The sequence below is a fragment of the Notamacropus eugenii genome, chromosome 1, assembly GCF_028372415.1.
Source record: "Notamacropus eugenii isolate mMacEug1 chromosome 1, mMacEug1.pri_v2, whole genome shotgun sequence".
NCBI classification, from domain to species: Eukaryota; Metazoa; Chordata; class Mammalia; order Diprotodontia; family Macropodidae; genus Notamacropus; species Notamacropus eugenii.
The window spans coordinates 245,752,570-245,760,253 of NC_092872.1; the positions used below are offsets into that span (position 1 = coordinate 245,752,570).

General features: G+C 41.5%; 1 pseudogene; it reads left to right on the forward strand.

Annotated features, from left to right (window-relative positions):
- Positions 1–1,303: 1,303 nt before the first annotated feature.
- LOC140524797 (myc box-dependent-interacting protein 1 pseudogene) lies at positions 1,304–2,601 on the forward strand (annotated as a pseudogene).
- Positions 2,602–7,684: the final 5,083 nt, after the last annotated feature.

The following is a 7,684-nucleotide window of genomic DNA, read 5'->3' on the forward strand; positions in this document are numbered from 1 at the left end:
GAATTCATTCTTTCTGTGAGTAAATATAAAATTGAATCTCAACTAGATTCATGATGACTTTTTCTACATGCTGACCATTTAAAAGGAAACAAATTCTAAGGATTCCTCCTGTTGAATTGTTGTGCTGAATTCAGTCTTTTTCTGCCTCTGTTTCTGTCCCCCTTTTTTTGTCTCTTTCTGTCTCTAAGTGACTAGAAAAGCTGAAAGCCCTGCTGTTGAAGTCTTTCAGTCAGAAAAAATGTGGTTAATCTAAACAGAGAAAGAGCAATGATTCCTGGAAGAAGATTAAGACAGTTCCTACCACAAGTTCAGACTTGGAGTTTGGAAATTGATTTGAATCCCGCAATCCTCTCCAGATGAAGTTCCCATGTCATCTGTACTCTAAGGAGTGACTTGATCAGTTTGCAGACCCTACAGTTTTTTTTTTGTTTTTTGTTTTTAAAGCAAATACTTCTCCCCTCCATGCACTAGAAGAGGCCACTTCATTGGTTGGAGTCTTTCAACACAGAGAAGGGAACAGATGATGTATGAAACAGCAGTTAGAGAATAGCAGGTGTGTTTGTGGGAAAACATCCACTGTTTTTCTGGAAGCCAATTTGCAACTACAGGAGAAAAATTGCTAAACTGCTCATCCTCTTTGATCCAATGATCCATCCCAGGGATCCATACTGAGGACATCAATGGCAGAAAGAAAGGTCCCACAGATCCCCCAAAATCCGTAACAGCACTTTTTTCATGGGAGCTAAAGAGGAGAAACAAAATGGAGCCCAGTCATTGGGAAATGATAGGACAAATTGGAGTATATTCATATGATGGAATATTATTACATCAGTAGGAATAATGGAAATGAAAATTTTAGAGGAAAATGGAAACACTTGCATATCCTGTGGCAGAGTAAGCGGAACTAAGAGAAAAATATGCATGATGATAATAATAATGTAAATTAAAATAAGACTCAAATGCAAAGAATTTCCATGCATAATCTTGGCTCTAGAAAACTAAGTATGTAAGACACACCTTTCCTTTTAGCAGAGAGGTGGAAGAGATTAGTGTGGAATATAGCATATGTTGTCAGAACTGGTTCCTTAGTGGGCCAGTGATGTTCAACTATTTTTCTCTGTTGGAAAAGACTTTGCTCTCCTCCCTCTCGGACTCTGTGGCTGTGAGAGAGAGCGCCGAGCTCTACGTAGGCTCTAGCCTGCTGCATTAGCGCACCTGCCTCCTGGACACACACACACCTACCTAGATTTAACTGGCAACTAAACTAGTGGTGGGGGAAAGAAAAGAAAGGCTGGAGGACAAGATGGCTGAGCAAGGCAGTAAGGGAGTGACTGCAGGGAAGATAGCCAACAATGCGCAGAAGAAACTCACCCGAGCCCAGGAAAAGGTCCTACAGAAGTTAGGGAAGGCAGATGAGACTAAGGATGAGCAGTTTGAGCAGTGCATCCAGAACTTCAATAAACAGCTGACGGAAGGGTCCAGGTTGCAAAAGGATCTCTGCACCTACTTCGCATCTGTCAAAGCAAAGCATGAAGCCTCTAAGAAGCTAACGGAGTGTCTGCAAGAGGTGTATGAACCAGACTGGCCTGGGAGAGAGGAGACAAACAAAATAGCGGAAACAGTGACCTGCTTTGGATGGATTACCATCATAAACTGGTAGAGCAGGTGCTTCTGACCATGGACACTTAATTAGGCAAGTTACCTGACATCAAATCTCGAACTGCTAAGCGTGGAAGGAAGTTGGTGGACTATGACAGTGCTCGCCACTATTATGAGTCTCCTCAGACTGCCATAAAGAAGGATGAAGCCAAAACTGCCTGAGGAGGAGCTCATCAAAGTTCAGAAGGTATTTGAGGAGATGAATGTTGACTTGCAGGAAGAGGTGCCATCTCTGTGGAATAGCCGTGTTGGTTTCTATGTCAACACATTCCAGAGCATTGCTGGCCTGGAAGAAAATTTCCACAAAGAGATGAGCAAGCGGAATCAAAACCTGAATGATGTGTTAGTGAACCTGGAGAAGCAGCATGGCAGCAACACATTCACTGTCAAGGCCCAGCCAAGTGACAATGCCCCCATGAAAGGGAACAAGAGTCCCTCACCACCACCTGATAGTTCCCTAGCTGGCACCCCTGAGATCAAGGTCAACCACGAGCCTGAACACTCCTGGGACTTTCATTCCCAAGTCACCATCTCAGCCAGGAGATGTGACAGAGGCTGGTGAGACGAAACCAGCGCATAGCTGAAAGAGTCAATGAGATGGGAGCAAGTGACAGGGCCTCTAGCTCCCTGCCTGCTGTGGTGATGGAGACCTTCCCAGCCACCATAAATGGAATTGTAGAGGGCAGTGCTCCCTCCTAGAGGTCTGACTTGCTCCCAGGATTCCTGTTCAAGGTCCAGACATAGCATGACTACACAGCCACTGACAGTGATGAACTATAACTGAAGGTTGGTGATGTGGTGCTGGTGATTCCGTTTGAGAACCCTGAGGAGCAGGATGAAGGCTAGCTGATGGGTGTGAAGGAGAGTGACTGGCACCAGTATAATGCACTGGAGAAATGCCGGGGTGTTTTTCTTGAGAACTTCAGGGAGAAAATTCAGTGAGAGCTGGAGTCATCACTCTTCTTTCAAGGAGAGTGAAGCCACCTTCCCCCCCACCCCCACCCCCCATCACCAAATGTGTCTTTCTGGGTTTTTTCTTTTTTTTCTGTTGGGAAAAAAATAGAAAGAAAAACAAGGAGAAAGAAGAGGAAGAACAGAAGCCACAAAACATAATGGATGACAACCAAAATTTGAATTTGTCAGAATGATGTTTTAAAAGTATTATTTTGCAGCTGATGTATCCCTGTAGTTGAGTTCCAGGGCTGAGATACCCCTGCTCAGTTCTCAGTAGCATGTGAGCCTTGATTAGGGAACATGCACCTGGGTGGGAGAGTGACCTTGTTGGAGATAAACAATAGGGGATACCCAAACCATTATGCTTGCCAGTCACTGTGGCCCATCCCGAGGTGAACACCATATATCCATTACCCTGGCAGCTGCTGTTGGCATGGGTGTTTACAAGCAGCCCCTCCTCTATAGATTCTTGGCTCCAAAGATCCTTTCTCCAACCCCACTGACCAGGACATTTGTTGTGCTGTTTGACAATAAATCTAGTGTACAGTGTTAAATGAAAACAAAACAAAAAAATACCACAGTAAAACTACAAGAAAAAAAATCAACCCCCCCCCCCCCCACAAAAGACTTCACTGAGGCTGGGGGTAGTAAGGAGGGGAACAAGGAGATGAGGAAATTGTAAATTCATTGTGATAAAAAAACCCAGAAAAATCAAGAGGGGACAGTTTTTGTCCAACATAGAGTTAATGATCCACCTAAGGAAACTGAAAGTCACTCAGGCTGACCTCTAGACCACCATCTAGGAGGCCAAAGAAGTATATAAATAAATTGATGACTAGTACTGGACTCCTGGGAGAGACTCTGTGGGTCTCAGTGTTTGCCCATAGCCTCTTCTCTATTGACCCTTTCAGAAGTTAGAGGTCCATTTCATAGGTATCTTCTCAATAATCCCCTTCCACTGATGGCTTTGATACACACTAACTGCTCCCTAGTCCCTTAGCCACAACTGCTGGTTATTACTCCTTGCCTCCTATAACAATTTACATGACAACCAGAAGTCCTTGCAGGAGAAACCTAACTAGGAATTTTTTGTAGTCTGGAGTGGGGGAACAGTTGGGGACTTAATCTAACCATTGCGTAGGAGGAACACACATCCCCTGAGACATTTAAAGTTTCTACCAGGGATGAGCAAACTGAAGCCCCAAGGCCACATGAGGCCCTGTAGGTCCTCAAATACACCCCTTTGATGGAATCCAAACTTCACAGAACAAATTCCCTTAATAAAAGTATTTGTCTGTAAAACTTGGACTCAGTCAAAAGGTGACACCTGAGGACCCACGGATTTCCCCAACCCCTGTTTTTAGGCAGATACTATGGAGAAGTAGGATTGGAGATCAATGACACAGCCACTGAAGGGTGGTGAAGGAAGAGGGAAGCAAACACGCTTTGGGATAGTGTTGAGGTCTCCCTTTAAGTTCAACAGTGTGGAACAAAACTTCAGTTGTTCTGCCTTTATTATACGGATGTCCTCTGAAACAAATTGTCTTTAGAACATAAGGTGAGGATACTTCTGGGTCTCAAGGGAAGGAAGATCATTTACATGTATGTCCCTTTATCCCCTTGGTTTTGAGGAGCTGGGTATGGAGCTCTGAAACATTCAATGAACATTCTGGTGGGGAATAAATTGAGCAAACAGTTGTGGTTGTTGGCTTCTTAATGTAGGCATTTTGGTTTCATCTCCTCTTTCACCAAAGTTTATTTCAAAATGCTTGTTTCAGACCCAAGTCTCCTGCCTGTCTCTCAGTAAATTCATTTCCCACCCTGTATCACCTAACATCTAGTCTAACTCCCTATATATCAACATGGAGGAGGCGAAAGTGCACATTCCAGCCATTTCAGTATGATTTGAAAGTAAACTTGTTTTGTGTCTGGACCCCAAAGAAAATCATAGGCAAAGTCTGCAGGAACATAAGTAAGAACCCAAACCAGAGCTTCCTTGGGATCCTTGGCAAGAAGATGAAGCTTTAATAGACAGAATTGGAGTTAACAAACAAAGCCAGACTGTGTCCTCTAATGGTGGTAGTGTTGATGAGATATGTGTGTCAACCTGAACTCCCTTTTACCCAGCCCACCTATACCTTTTGTCTTATCAGGAGCTTTTGGCACAGCAGTCAGACTCTAGGAATGGATGTCTTTTGTACATATTCTTTCAAGAACTAATTGATATATCTGCTAGTTTAGGTCATTTGACTTTATATAGACAAATACTTGTTTTTGAGCTTTCCAGTGATTTTTTTTTTTACCCTAATTCCAACATCTATTCACAACCTCATTGTACTCTCTACTGAAGGAATCACCATCACCCTGATGAAATGCTAATTTCTTTGACCCTACCCCCACTCCTTCCCTACACTCCAAGGAATTTTTGTTTTTTAACCTCAGGAGGATTTACATTTAGAAATAACTCACTCAGAGAGAGCTACCCGGAGGAGGCATTTCCTAATGAACAAAATTTGACCATTTATAAGCCAGAAGTAAGAGACTATGATATAAGTTTATTATGGTACTGAAAATATTTTTTACTGTTTGTGTTTTTCCCTCCTCTAGGATTTCATTTAAATTTCTGTAATTAATAATTATCCTGTTTGGGAGAAATGAGATATTGATCAAGTCTTTTCAATAAAAGCTTTGCAGCAGAAATTAGAAAATGTAGTAAAGGAATTTTTCTTTATATTTTCTAATGTCATATTCCTCTTGAAGCAGGCAGCATTTCCCCAAGTTGGTTTTGGCTATAAAAACATATTGACAGTATCCATAAAAGTTAGAGGCAGTTTAGCGCAAAGTGGTTAGATTGCAGGATTTGGGGTCAGAAAGACCTGTGTTCAAATCCTGCATTCAACAGTTACTGGATATGTGAGTCACTTGGTCAGTCACTTAGCATCTCTCGTTCTCACTCACTTTCAGTTCCCTCATCTATAAAATGGAGATAATAATGGCACTTACCTCAAAGGGTTATGTATAGATCAAATGATATAATTTGTATAAATGACTCTATAGATCTTAAAGTCAGACAGCTGTTAGTTATTATTAGTGGTTAAGAGAACAAAGGGTTAAGTGATATCCATGGAATTAAAGAGCGGATCAAGGAGATTTTAATACACAATTCAGTTAAATTCAGTTCAACTAAACAAACAATTCATAAGTCCCTGCTTCCTTCAGTACCAGGGGCATCCTTAGTCTAGAATCTCCAACCATTTCTTTGGCCTCCTCAACCTGGAATATTCCTTTTGTAAGACCCACTAACTTCTTTCATTGGTCATGAGCCTTCCTAGTCTCTTTTGTTTACCTTTATTTCCCACTCCTTCTACCTCCTTTTCTGTGTTGCCTTGAGGGCAGGGGTTATGGTTTTTTTCCCTTAAATTTATATCCCCAGGACTTAGTACAGGCACCAGTATTTGGTACATAGAAAGCACTCAAAGGATCCCTCTCTCCCTCCCTTACTCCCTACTTTCTTCCCTCCCTCCTTCCCTCTCATCCTTCCTTCCTTCCTTCCTTCCTTCCTTCCTTCCTTCCTTCCTTCCTTCCTTCCTTCCTTCCTTCCTTCCTTCTTTCCTCTCCGTCCTTCCTTCCTTCCTCTCCGTCCTTCCTTCCTTCCTTCCTCTCCGTCCTTCCTCTCCGTCCTTCCTTCCTTCCTCTCCGTCCTTCCTTCCTTCTTTCTTCCTTCCTTCCTTCCTTCCTTCCTTCTTTCTTTCTTCCTTCTTTCTTTCTTTCTTTCTTTCTTTCTTTCTTTCTTTCTTTCTTTCTTTCTTTCTTTCTTTCTTTCTTTCTTTCTTTCTTTCTTTCTTTCTTTCTTTCTCTCTCTCTCTCTCTCTCTCTTTCTTTCTTTCTTTCTTTCTTTCTTTCTTTCTTTCTTTCTTTCTTTCTTTCTTTCTTTCTTTCTTTCTTTCTTTCTTCCCTTCCCTTCTTCCCTCCTATCCTTTCTCCCTCCCTCCTTCCTTCTTTGCCTCCTTCCTTCCTCCTCTCTTCTCCCCAAATGAACAATTCCTATCCTCAAGGAGTGTACAGTTCTATTAGGGATAGAAATCTGTTTTCTTGTGGAGAAATAGTTGCACATAATAAGCATTTTTAACACATGTATAATATCATATGTGATGTTTTGGAGGGAAAATATTGCTAGCATTAAAATATTCTCAAATGATTGCTGTTCATATCCTACAACAGTCCAGTTTTTCTAGGAACTCAATTTGAGAAGCACCCAAAAGTGTCAGGACCTTAAGGTTCTACTCCCAACACCCATCCCCCATTATTACAACATTTCCACTTTCCAGTTGCTAGCATCAAGTCCCAGAAAGAAAACTGAATTGACAGTCAGAAGATATAGGTTGGAATTTCAGCTCATCTACTTATTACTTGCATGATCTTGGGCAAACTATTTAATCTTTCTGGGTCTCACCTAGAAAATGATGCTTTGGAAAGGTTCCTCCCAGCTCTAAATGTATGAGCCTATAATCCTGATACCTGCATGGTCAGGTCTTGATGTCACTGTCTACCTGAATAAGGAGTATGAAAGGGGAGAGAGGGAGGGGCAAATAGTCTCTGCCTTAGGAGAGAGGTTATCAACATATGATCTTGTCCCCTTTGAATGACCTGGTTGGTGAAATCACCTGAAGAATGTTGTATACTTTGGATCTGAGGCATAAATCTGTACTTTGACATTTATTAGCTTTTGTGGAATCAAGTCAGTTAATTTTTTAGGAGCAGTAGTTTTCTCATCTGTAAAATGGACATAAGAGTACTTGTATTACCTGTCTCACAGGACTATCATTAGGAAAATGCTTTGTTAACTGTCAAGACTATAGAAATATAATCAATAATTAACCTGGAGATCTGAAAAATTACTGTAGTCTTAATCCTCCTTATTGGGAAAGAAATATGAATAATGAAAAGTGACCAGTATCTTTCTGTCTGACAATGCAGTCTGCATTCTGTAGACAGTTTTCTTTTTGTATTATGAGAATAAAGATATTCAAGACACTTGACCCTTATGTTTACCCTAGAATCATTATTTATA